At 47.1% G+C, this 11707-nt stretch overlaps 1 non-coding gene across 1 annotated transcript; it reads left to right on the forward strand.

Moving 5' to 3' along the window:
* The first annotated feature begins 1791 nt into the window (after positions 1–1791).
* Positions 1792–1867, forward strand: Trnaa-ggc (transfer RNA alanine (anticodon GGC)). The gene has a single exon. It is a non-coding gene; the product is annotated as a tRNA-Ala (tRNA).
* Positions 1868–11707: the final 9840 nt, after the last annotated feature.

Genomic DNA, 11707 nt, shown 5'->3' on the forward strand with positions numbered 1-11707 from the left:
TAGATTGAGGAAGCTTGGGGAAAGGCCTCTGCCCACTGTCTGAACTGATGGGGTCGCTCTGGGGAGGCCGGGGTGCTCATGGGATGTATTCCCTCCATGCCAACTTAGCTGTGGCAACCCAGAACCTGGAAGAGGTTTTGCTGTTCAGAGGTCTGAACACGATGTCTGCAACTTCCTTTGAAATGGGTCAAAAAACGGAAGAAAAGACTTGTGGAGGGTAGATGGACAGATCCGTGATAAGGCAAATACAGCAAAATGGGAGTTCTAGAATCTGGGTGGTAGGCTTGAGGATGTCTGCTGTGCAATTTTTTAAGCTCTTGGAATGTTTCCATTTTTCATAACAACATGTTGAGGGAAATAAATCACCCGGGGGGGATCACACCCACCTCATGTTGCATGTCACCCAGACTCAAGGAGTTCAATCATTCGTCATTGAGTTCTTCCTCAAGTTCCCTGAGGAAGAGTTCTGGACTAGACACTCGAAGATGCAGAATAACAAGCAGATAGGCAGTCTCCACTGTGTGGAAATTTAGCATATTGGGAGAAAATAGGACAGAATCATCAAATTAAAGTCAGTACAGGCGGCTCTTTATTTTCTGCTCTAATGAATAAGAAATAGGAGTGTGATTTCCTGTAACTATATATTGTCTCCAACCTTTCGGTTTGACTTTGATGAGTGAGAAGGCCCATGACAGGAGAGAGCCAGATGTGGGCAGTAGGGGAGGGTGACCCAGGAGCACCTGGCAGATGTCACCTGCAGGTCCCTGAAGGTTGTTAAACAGCAGGTCTGACTCTGTCAGGGCAGGTTGGACCAGTGCACTAGGAACCAGCCCAGCCTCAACTCTGCTGATCTCTATCAACTCGAATAAGCCACCATTGTCTTGGAAGCTCCTGTTAAGATTGCTAAACCATCGCCAGCAGGCTCAATTCTGCCTGGGGCTTGTTTTTATATGGCCTCTGAGTTAAGAGCGGTTTTTATGTTTTTAAATGGTTGAAAAAGATTAAAGAAAATTCACATTTTTGTGACATATGAAAATCATAGATAATTCAAACTTCAGCATCCATAAATAAAGCTTATTGGAACCTAACGATGCTCGTTTGCTTAGATACGGCCTGGACCTGTGTTTCCAACAGGCTGTGTGGCCTGCGGTCTAAAATACTCTCCAGCCGTTTACAGAGAAAGCGGGCCAACTTGGTGTGACAAGGTGCATCCACAACTTCCGCTCTCTGCCTGGCTCCCTCAGCCGGCGCGATGTGCAAGGACAGGTGGGTGTGAACCGCCAGGTGATTTATTTTCCTCATGTCACAAAACTGCTGTGAGAGTTAATATGAGAACCAGGCTGAGTGGACGGTAAATTCCAGAAGTTGAGAGGTGTCTCTCCTGCCTGATCATAATTCTCTCAGTACCATTCTTCCAAAAGAGGGAGAACCTGGCAGGATTGTCATGTAATAGAGAAACCAAAGTTAATAAAGGGAGAAATAGATGCCCCTATTTTACCGACAATGCTTCCCCTCAGAAGGGGCCTCAATGACACACTTGGCAAACTTTGGGAAGGACAACTCTGGAAAGGAGGGGAGGGGAAACTGACCATTTTTTTTTTCAGGAATCTAGGGAGCACATTGTGAAAACACACCATTGTTAAGAAGTAAGTGAGCCAGGTGCAGTGGTGGTAGCCCAGCCACTTGGAGGTTGAGGCAGGAGGATGACAAGTTCAAGGTCAGCCTCAGCAACTTAGTGAGACCTAAACAACTTAGCGAGACCCAGTTTCAAAATAAAAAATAAAAGGAAGGGCTGGGAATGTAGCTCAGTCGGTAGAGTGCTTGCCTGGCATGCACAAGGCCCTGGGTTCAATCCCCAGCACCAGCAAAAATATAAATAAATACAAAGAGCTGGGGGTGTGGTTCAGTGGTGAAGCACCCCTGAGTTCAATCCCCAGTACAAAAAAAAAAAAAGGAAATGACATAAACTTACTACTCAGTAAACTATATGAAAAGCAAAGGTAATAAATACTCAGATCCCATTGTTTCCTAATTCTTTGCATCGTTCTTTGTGCTCTCGAGGTTATTGATCTGTCCTATAGTGGTGAAAATACCATGTAGTGCTATGCGACTGTGACCCTCCTCCTGGCTCTGCTCGACTATGTCATGTTTGGAATCTTGAAATTAGTCACGGTGGGACTATTTGTACCTCGGCCATTGGTAAACCTGCCGTCAGGCATCCACCCCACCTCAGGGCTGGTTGATAAACACATAGCAGCACCATGCTGGGACCAGGGCTTGCAATGCCAGGAGATTCACAAGAGACAGAGTGAGCCAGTCAGTGGAGAATGACAGAGGACAGAGGTCACGGCATGTAGAAGAGAAGGGTCAATGGCACTTTTGTCCCAAGAAGACTTTACACCAGAGAGGAGTATTTGGGGACTAAGGATTCAGTAATTTTCCTGGGGAACCCAAGGGCCTAAGTGTCTGCAACCATTTCCGTGGCCCACAGCTTTGGATTACGCCTCCCAAACGCTGAGGTGTGCTGGGGATGTGGCTCAGTGGGAGGGTGCTTGCCTAGCATGCATGAGGCCCGGGTTCCAGCCCCAGCACTGAAGCAGGGGAAAAAGCGTATGATAACCAAATGCCAAGGTCTCAAAGAACCTGGGAGCACAGAGATGGCTCACAAGACTGGGGGATGCGAATGACTTGCCTGGAGTCAAGCAGCATCTCGGTGCCAAGGGCTGGTGTCCCAGCTGCATCTCCCAGACTAGCTCTGTCCAGGACGGTGAGGCTGTTTCGCCAGGCACCGGCCAAGGAGAGGAGTTGACCTGCATTGCTGTGGTCTTCTCAGCAGTGGGAACCTGTCCCCTCCCTCCTGAGAGCAGGTGTCTGCAGATTTGTCAATCCTGGAGAGTCAGACCACCCAATCGCTCATCAGTCCTCTTTCTCCAGCCCTTCAATCATCTCTCGGACATTTCTTTTTCCAAACACAAGCTCATTAAGTGCCTAGGGAGTGTTCAGCACATAAAGTATTTGGCATCTTCGTGGAGTGACTGACTACAGCTTTGAGAAGCTCCAGATGGCTGTCTTGGAGACAAGCTGTCAAAGGGTGTGTTTGTTCTTCCAAGACGGGACTTTTCAGCTTGACTTTGTGGACTCCTCAGGAGCAGTGCCTCAGGGAGGATGCACACAGCAAGCAGGAGGGGCTTCTGGGGCGGTCCCCTCCGGAAGCGCACGCAATGACTTTAGGCCGTCGCTTCCCCGCGACTATGTAAAACAGTAGGCTCTTGGAAGGTCATGTTTGGAAAAAACCTAACAGACCTCACACCCAGAAATTCATTTTACAGATGAGGAAACTGAGGCCAGAGAGGAAGTAATGAGAAAAAAAGTTACATTGCTAGAAAGTGATGGTGTTGGATTCAAATTCAGTATACGATTGTGATATACTAAGAAATACATATTTGGTCTCTGGCCCTGATTCCTGGCACACAGCTCCCCAAACCCTGCATTACTAAGTGATGAGATTGATTTTTGTGCACTAATGAGATGACTAGTGACTGGAGGACCCTAGAGAGCTTCCAGATGGGGTTGCTCACCAGAATGACCAAATCATGATTAGAGGGTTGGGATTTTCAGTTGCATCTTCTAAAAAGAAGAGAAGGTTGAAAACTGAATTGATCATCAATGGCCATATTGTAATCAATCATGGTGGTTAATGAAACCTTGTAATCCCTCAAAGGACGGGGTTCAGACAACTTCTGAATGAGTGAATGTGTGGGTGTGCTGGAGGGTGGCTCCTTCCCCCTTACTCACCCTATGCATCTCTCCATCCATATCCTTGGTAATATTCCCTCATTAAAAAAAAAAAAAAAAAAATCCAGGAGTAGTGGTGCATGCCTGTAATTCCAGCCTCTTGGGAGGCTGAGGCAGGAGGATGGCAAGTTCAAAGCCAGCCTCAGCAACAGCCAGGCATTAAGCAACTCAGGGAGACCCTCTCTCTAAATAAAATACAAAGTAGGGCTGGGGATGTGGCTCAGTGGTCCAGTGTCCCTGAGTTCAATCCCTGGTACCAAAAAAATAAATAAATAAAAAAAATTTAAAATTAAAAAAAAACAAAAACAGCAATAGCAAATTAATCAAACCCAAGAACAGATAGTGGGAGCCCCCATCTTATAGCTGGTGGATCAGCGCACAGGTCCCGACCTGGGCCTTGAGACCGGTGTCTGAAGTGAGGACTGCCCTATGAGTCTGGTCCCTCCCTCTGTGGAATTGAATTATAGGACGCCCCGTTGTTTTAGTCAGAGAATTAGTTGGAGTGGGGTGGGGGCAGAAAACCCCACACATCTGGTCACAGAAGATGCTGCGATGAGAAGTAAGTTGTTTTCTGTTCAGATCAGATCTTCTGGAAGTTGGTTCTTTTCTAAGAACAGAAATAGAACTTGGTCTTTTGATTTCAGGTACATTCGAAGCTTATAGAACCGTGACTCCTTTAAAAAAGTAATCTATTACATATATTCCTGGAAGTGTGCTGAACATTATGAGATGAATTCAATAAGCAGAGTTCCTTCAGCCTCTAGACTGACTTACAGTTTAAAACTGAGACATGGACAGAGGAAAGGGGGTTTAGGCTTAGATAGTGGATAGAGGGGTAGATGGATGGAATTTGTGACTGCTGACACCACATGTGAGCTGAGTGTAGTGAGGAGGGCATGGTCTTGGGAAACACAGACCTGGGTTCAAATCCTGTCTCTACTATTAAATGGATATATGATCTTGGACAAGGTACTCAGCTTCTCAAAATCTCAAATTCCTTGACTATAAATTGCAGATAGTGATATGCATTAATCATAGATAGAGGTGAGGTTGAAGAGATGTCTATGAAGTCTATAACAGCTCCTGGGCCACCACAGATGCTTAACACTAGTAAGGAGTCAAGTACCTTGGTGAGAGATAGTGCAAGGTCCAGGGGTGGGTAGGGCCAGAAACATGTGAACTAGAGAAAAACAATGACTTCCCTAATTATTGTTGGTCACAATAAAGGTTAAAAAAAAAAATTCCTCATATTTACATTGTTCCTTATAATTTGTAGATATTCCTGAGAGACAGAGCAGTGTCAGTCCTATTTCATAGGTAAACATGCACTCTTATTTATTTAGTTAAGATTTACTGTTCCAGACATGTTCTAGCTTATGAGGCTGTACTGATTGTATTAGTTTGTTTTTATTTAATATAACAAAATACCTGAGGCAGGCTAACTTAATAAAGAAAAGAGGTTTAGTTAGCTCACTGTGCTGGAGACTCAGGGCACGGCACTGGCATTGGTCTGTGTCTGCTGAGGACCTGCTAGTGGATGGCATCGCAGCAACAAGAATGCATGTGAGAGGAAGATGTCACGTCAGGAAGCAGAGAGCAATCGGGTCATTTTGGCTCCTATAACAACCTGCTCTATCGAGAACTCAGGGCTCCCATGAGAGCTGCCTTAATCCCTCTGAGGACAGTGCCCCTGGTGACCTAAGGACCTCTCAGTGGACACCCACCTCTTAAAGGTCCTTCCACCTCCCAACGTAGTCATCCTGGGGACTCTGCTTCCAAAATACAAGCCACATCCAAACCATAGAACTAAAAGCTAGTGGAGAGGCAATAACCCAGATGCTGCCTCTGGGTCCCCTAAACTGCTATGTCCTCGAGGCCGCATGTGTTCTTACAGTTTGGGAAAGGCCCAGGACACCCCAAATGTCCAAAATTTCGAGAAGAAAGACAGGGACGAAAAGGGGATGCATGTGCTGACTCATTCCACAGCCCTCCAGAGCACCGGGCAGGGCCATCACCTACGCAGGCCTCTTTCCTTGATGGCCCTTCCCGACCTGGCACGCACCCACAGCGGGCTCCTGGAGGCTCGTTCCAGCAGGACGGTCGCTTCCGGCTGCTGCTCCGGGCTCCGTGCCAGGCAGACTCTGGCATTCGCCCTGTCAAAGCCGAAGTGCAGCTAATGAAAGACAGGACAGGTGCTGCATGTCAATGACAGGAAGGAGGCGGAAGCCACTCTGCTCGGCAAGTGGACACTGGCAAGGCCTGCTGCCCGCCTGCCAGAGAGAGAGCGTGAGGGCACAGGAGGACCCAGATGGAGCAGGGGTGGACATCTGAGTGACCGTGTCTGGTCGGGAACCTCGTGCTGGGGACGTGGAAGAAGCCGGGTGTTCGGGCGAGTTGTCTGCAGGGTGCGGATGTGTGCTCTTGTTGTGGCATGCGTGTTCTGCAGTGGTGGGTGGGTGTGAATGTGGCTGAGCTGTATGCGTTCTAGACGTAAACAGAAAGCAGAGGCCAAAGTCATGAAGATTCACAGAGGAATCCTTTTAGAACCTGTGTGCAGCTTGTATGAATGATTGGTGTACATGCTTTGGCTGGTGTTGTGTGTTTAAAAATACGTCTGAGTAGGTAAGGGAGCAGTTTAGTTGAACTTGAACTTGGACGTGAGTGTTGGGTGTTGCCATGTCTGAATGTTGGTGCCCCCCAACACCCAGATTCATATGATGGAACCCGACCCCCAGTGTGTTACTGTTTAGAGAAGGGGCCTTCTGGGATGAGATTAGTGCTTTTATGAAAGAGGTTAAGGGGAGCTGCCTTGCCCCTTCTGTCACGTGTGGATACAGCAGGAAGGTGCCATTTTTAAACATAGAGCAAGCCCCTTTCAGACACTGAATCTGCTGGAGCCTTGATCTTGGACTTCCCAGTCTCTGGAACTGTTGTTTGTTAATTACCCAGACCAAGGGTGTTTGTTACAGCAGATCAATGAACTAAGACAGGTGTGTTATGTGTGTGCTTATGTGAATCTATCTGTGTGTCTAGCCAGGATTGGGGACAGGATACAAGTGTAAGACAATGATGGATTTCTATTTTCCTATAGGCCCAGGATTCTCTTTTCTTTGGGTTGTTACAATGTATTCATCCTGAGTGAAATCCTAAAGGTCTCTATAAATCAAATAAACCTTTGACCATTATCTTAGTCCATTTGTATTGCTATTACAAAATACCTGAGGCTGACTACTGTATAAAGCAAAGAGATTTATTAATCTTATAATTTTAAAGACTGAACATTAACCAGGTGGTGGCCCAACCTGGTTGGTCTCTAGTCAGGACCTTCTGACTGAGTTATAACATGGTGATGGTATTAAAAGGTAAGAGCATGTGCAAGATAGAGTGGTCACATGACAAGAGAGGAAAGAAATGAGCAGAAAGAGGCCAGACTCTCTTTTATAAGAACCCACTCCCATAGGAACTAATCCACTGCTGCAAGAGCTAATCCCTTTACAAGGGAGGTCCTAACCCAATCCCCACTCACTAGGCTCCGCCTCTTAAAGGTCCCACTGTCACGTAGCTAGTCAGTCATGAATGAACCTAGAAAGGGTAATGAATCACAAGGACACTTATCCGACAGACAAGCATGTGGGATGTCAAGACCTCCCCCAGCCATAATTACCTCCTCTTAAGAAGAATTTGTTTCAAAGTCATGTCACACCCTGCCAGGTTGCCTGGACCCCCCCCTTATCACCAAACTATCACAACCACCAATCACCCAGCAACTAAATCATCAAGACCCTCACAGAGAAAGCTTGCTGAGGGCTTTTCAAAGGGGAATAATATACTGATGAAGGGGCAGAAAATGAGGCAAAACCAAGGGAATTCAATTTCCTTAAAATCTCCAACTCTGGTGAGCCTCAGGTCATCTCTTCCAGGTGGCCCAGGAAGTCAGTGCAGGTCCTATGCTGTCAGTCAGAAGTCGAAAGGTGGACCTGGGCAGGATTCTCTGGAAACTTCCCTGGGACCTCCAATAAAACTGGAGGGCAGGAGGGGTACCCGGTCCTTCTCTCTGAGAGGACCCAATCTCTCCCTTGAGTGTGTCCCTTTTCCCTTTTTCTATCCTGCTAATAAATTGGTGCCTGTTACTCTGAGCAACATGTCTGAAATCTTTCTGGCATGATTGCAAGAATGCGGGACAAGGGGGTCTCATGGCTGCCTCAGTTTCAGGGCAGGCCACTGTCCTATAACACTACCACCTTTCAATACTACAGGAGACCAAACCCCTAGCACTTGAAACTTAGAGGAACAAACAAAATAAGATCACAGCAACCCCAAGATTGGATGCACCCACTGCTCCAGCCCAAGTCATTGAGAGACACTCTCCTGCAAGGCCCCACCTCCAGGAAGAGCTTCCAACTCAAGGACTGGACAGTCCAAAAGCTTCTCATAGTCTCCTCTCATTCTGTCCCTCAAAGAGAAGGGCCCGCAGCTGAAACTGAGCATCTTACCCTTGCTCTGCTCTGCAGAGTTGTCGTACAGATGTCCCAGGCTCCTACCCAGGGCCTGGAGGGGCTGGTTGGAAAGCCCAGATAATTTCCTCACTACCTTGTCATCTCCAGAAAGCTGCTTACTCTAACAGGCCCCCTTGGCTCTGGGGCTGACATTTCTTCTTTGCTCATTTCTCTCTGCTTTTGTCTAATGAGGTGCAGGAGGCTGCAGAAACTGACAATAGAATTACCTGGGACGCGAGATTCTGTCAATCTCCATTAGGAACCAGGGGAGAGAACAGTCAAAGCACCAGGACACCTTGGTGCTGTTATTGCAACAGGGTTTGCTGAGAGAACAAACAAAACAAGCTTCCCCACTAGACATGCACCCCCGGCTGATGAGTCAATCTGGCTTCCTGCCCAGGTTGCTGCGGCCACCTCAGCCACCCATCCAAGGAGCCAGAGCCCTGGGGTAGTCATGCGCCTCTCTGCTGCGGGTACTCCGACATAAGCCAAACCCACCTTCCCCAGAAGGGATCTGCCTGAGGTGGGCTCAAGAGCCCTCTCCCCATTTTAATGACTTGTGGAAAGTCCAACACCTCCTCCCAGATTTCCATAATTTCCTTGTATTTCTTGACCACATCTGGTTTTGAATTGCTGGTATATTACTTGATGCCCGGATCTCTCCAGTCTCTCCTCCCTCCGTAGGACTTTGTCAGTTCCTACGATTGCAACCTGTGATGGAATTCAGTCTTTTTCCTCCGTGGGCTCAGACAGAACACCCAGTGGTTAGACTTTTCAACAATTCCATTTCTGTGACTTTCTGGAAAAGGCTTTCTATAAAGACAAAACAACAACAATAAAAAACAAAAAACAAAACCCAGATCCATGATTGCGAGGAGTCAGTGGTAGACAGGAACTGACTACAAAGGGACAGGACAGGGAACTTTTGGAGAAATAGAAGTGTTCTATATCCTGACCGTGGTGACTAGTGCCATGTTTGTCACAATTTTTGTCAACATTTTGGACTCCTAACCATATGCTTTGTCAAGACCTATTGTATCGTATTCCACAAAGAGTGAATTTCACTATATGCAAAATTTTAAAAGCTAACCAGAAAGTTGGAAGAAACTAAAATGTCATGCCAGCTAATAAATAAAGCAAACTATAATTACAAATTGTTTTAGTCAGCTTTTTTGGTGCTTTGACTAAAAGACCTGACAAGAACAGTTTTAGGAGAAAAGTTTATTTAGGGGCTTATGGTTTCAGAGGTCTCAACCCATAGACAGCAGGCTCCATTCCTCGGGGCTCAAGGTGAGGCAGAACATCATGGCGGAAGAGTGTGGTGGAGGGAAGTGTCTCACATGGTGATCAGAAAGCAGAGAGGGAGACTAAGCTCAGATCACCAAATATATACCCAAAGGCACAGCCCCACTGACCCACCTTCTCCTGCCACACCCTACCCACCTTTGGTTACCACTCAGTTAATCCCATTAGGGGATGAATTCACTGATTGGGTTAAGGCTCTCACAACCCAATTATTTCACCTCTGAATGTACTTGCATTGTCTCACACATGAGCTTTTGGGGGACACCTCACACCCAAACCGTAACACGAATGAATCATATAGCTATACTGAATCATAGCATAGGTGGGAAAGAAAATAACTAACTAACCTCAGTAACTGGACATTTTTTGTTTTTGTTTTTTGTTTTTGTTTGTTTTTGCAGTACTGCAGATCCAAACCAGGAGTGGCCTACCTCTAAGCTACATCCCTAGTCCTTTTTATTTTATTTTGAGACAGGATCTCACTATGTTGCTCAGGCCGGCCTTGAACTCATGATTCTCCTGCCTCAGTCTACCAAGTTGCTGGGATTACAGGCATGTACCACTATGCCTGGCTGGATAACTGTTGTTTGTTTATTTGGGGACTTTTTGGTTTGGGTTTTGTTGTTATTGTTATTGTTGCTGCTCTTGGTGTTTGGCACCAGGGATTGAACCCAGGGATGCTTAACCAGGGAACCACATCCCTAGACCTTTTTGTTTTACATTTTGAGACAGAGTCTCACTGAGTTGCTTGGTGTCTCGCTAAGCTACTGAGGCTGGCTTTGAACTTGCGATCCTCCTGCCTTAGCCTCCGGAGCCGCTGGGATTACAGTAGTGTGCCACTGTTCCTGACCCTGCTAACAGTTTTAGAGACAAAAAGAACATCACAGAAGTACTGCCCACTATTCAGGAAATTTGCCACTCGCAGGGGTGTGGGTTAGTAATTCTGAAACTATTTCATGCAGGAGTGTGTTAGGGTTGGAGAAAGGAGTGCACCCAGTCAACTCTCTTTGCGGTAGGTGTGTTCCATAAATTACTGCAAACACTGAATTAGCAAGTGCCACACTGAAGCACCGCTCCCACGGGAAATACAGGGTGAGGTTCCTGTGAGCTTCCGCTCACAACATTTTCAACAGCCAATCAATACCTCTGCATTTCTGTTTAAAGACACCTTACTTCATATAGATGGTTGATTCATTAACATGGAACTCAAGGCCAACAGGCCTATAACTCACGCCAGAATGAAGCTCACCTCACCTAACCCATATATTTTTTCTACAAGCACCTCACAGCCTTCTGGTGTTTAGGAGACTAGACGGAACTTTATCACCAAACTTGGGGCTGGGTAGGGTGCATTTTAAAGAGCAAAATCACCAATGAAAATGATAAAACGTGGTACTAAGTAGACTGTGGGGAGGGGCTGTGGGGAGGGGCTCTGGCTGTGGTGTGAGCTGAAGCCAGACGTTAACAGGAGCCTTGCCTGACCTTGGCTGGGGAGCAGCGAGCTGGGCAGCTCAAATCTTTTGAGGCTCCAGGCATGTCTCCAAATGATGGCCAAAGTACCGCGAGTACTGATTCTGGGGCTACAAATGAATTTTACTCAGTGGGTGAATTTGCAAATACAGCGTGGAATCCATGAATAATGAGGATGGACAGCGTGCGACAGCCAGGCCAGAGGATGAGGTATCGATCCAACCAGCTCCCTCAGGTCAGTGACATTTGCTGAGTGCACCAGACTTTTCAGGGTTGAACTCATAGAGCTGGAGCTGGAAGGGCCTTCAGAGACCAAGCCTCCACCACGCCCTTTACAAAGGACAAAACCAAGGCCCGGGAAGGGACGTGCCTGCTCAGGTTGCACCTCAGTTCAGTCTGTCTGTTTCCCATAAGGACACTGGGTTGCCTCAGTTCACCTCCCCAAGGTCTGAGGCCCTAAAAACTGAGAGCTTTGTAGGAATGCAGGCAGGGAGACTAGTACGCTTGAAATCCAGGCCCCCATTTGCCCAGACTGATGGCCCTCCTGTGCCACCCAAATGCCAGAAAGCATCTCTGAGCAGCCACAGCCCCTCTTTCTGGAAGCATCGCTTGGCTGGGCAGGTGATCTCATCCCTTCCCAT

Source organism: Sciurus carolinensis, chromosome 12, assembly GCF_902686445.1.
Source record: "Sciurus carolinensis chromosome 12, mSciCar1.2, whole genome shotgun sequence".
NCBI classification, from domain to species: domain Eukaryota; kingdom Metazoa; phylum Chordata; class Mammalia; order Rodentia; family Sciuridae; genus Sciurus; species Sciurus carolinensis.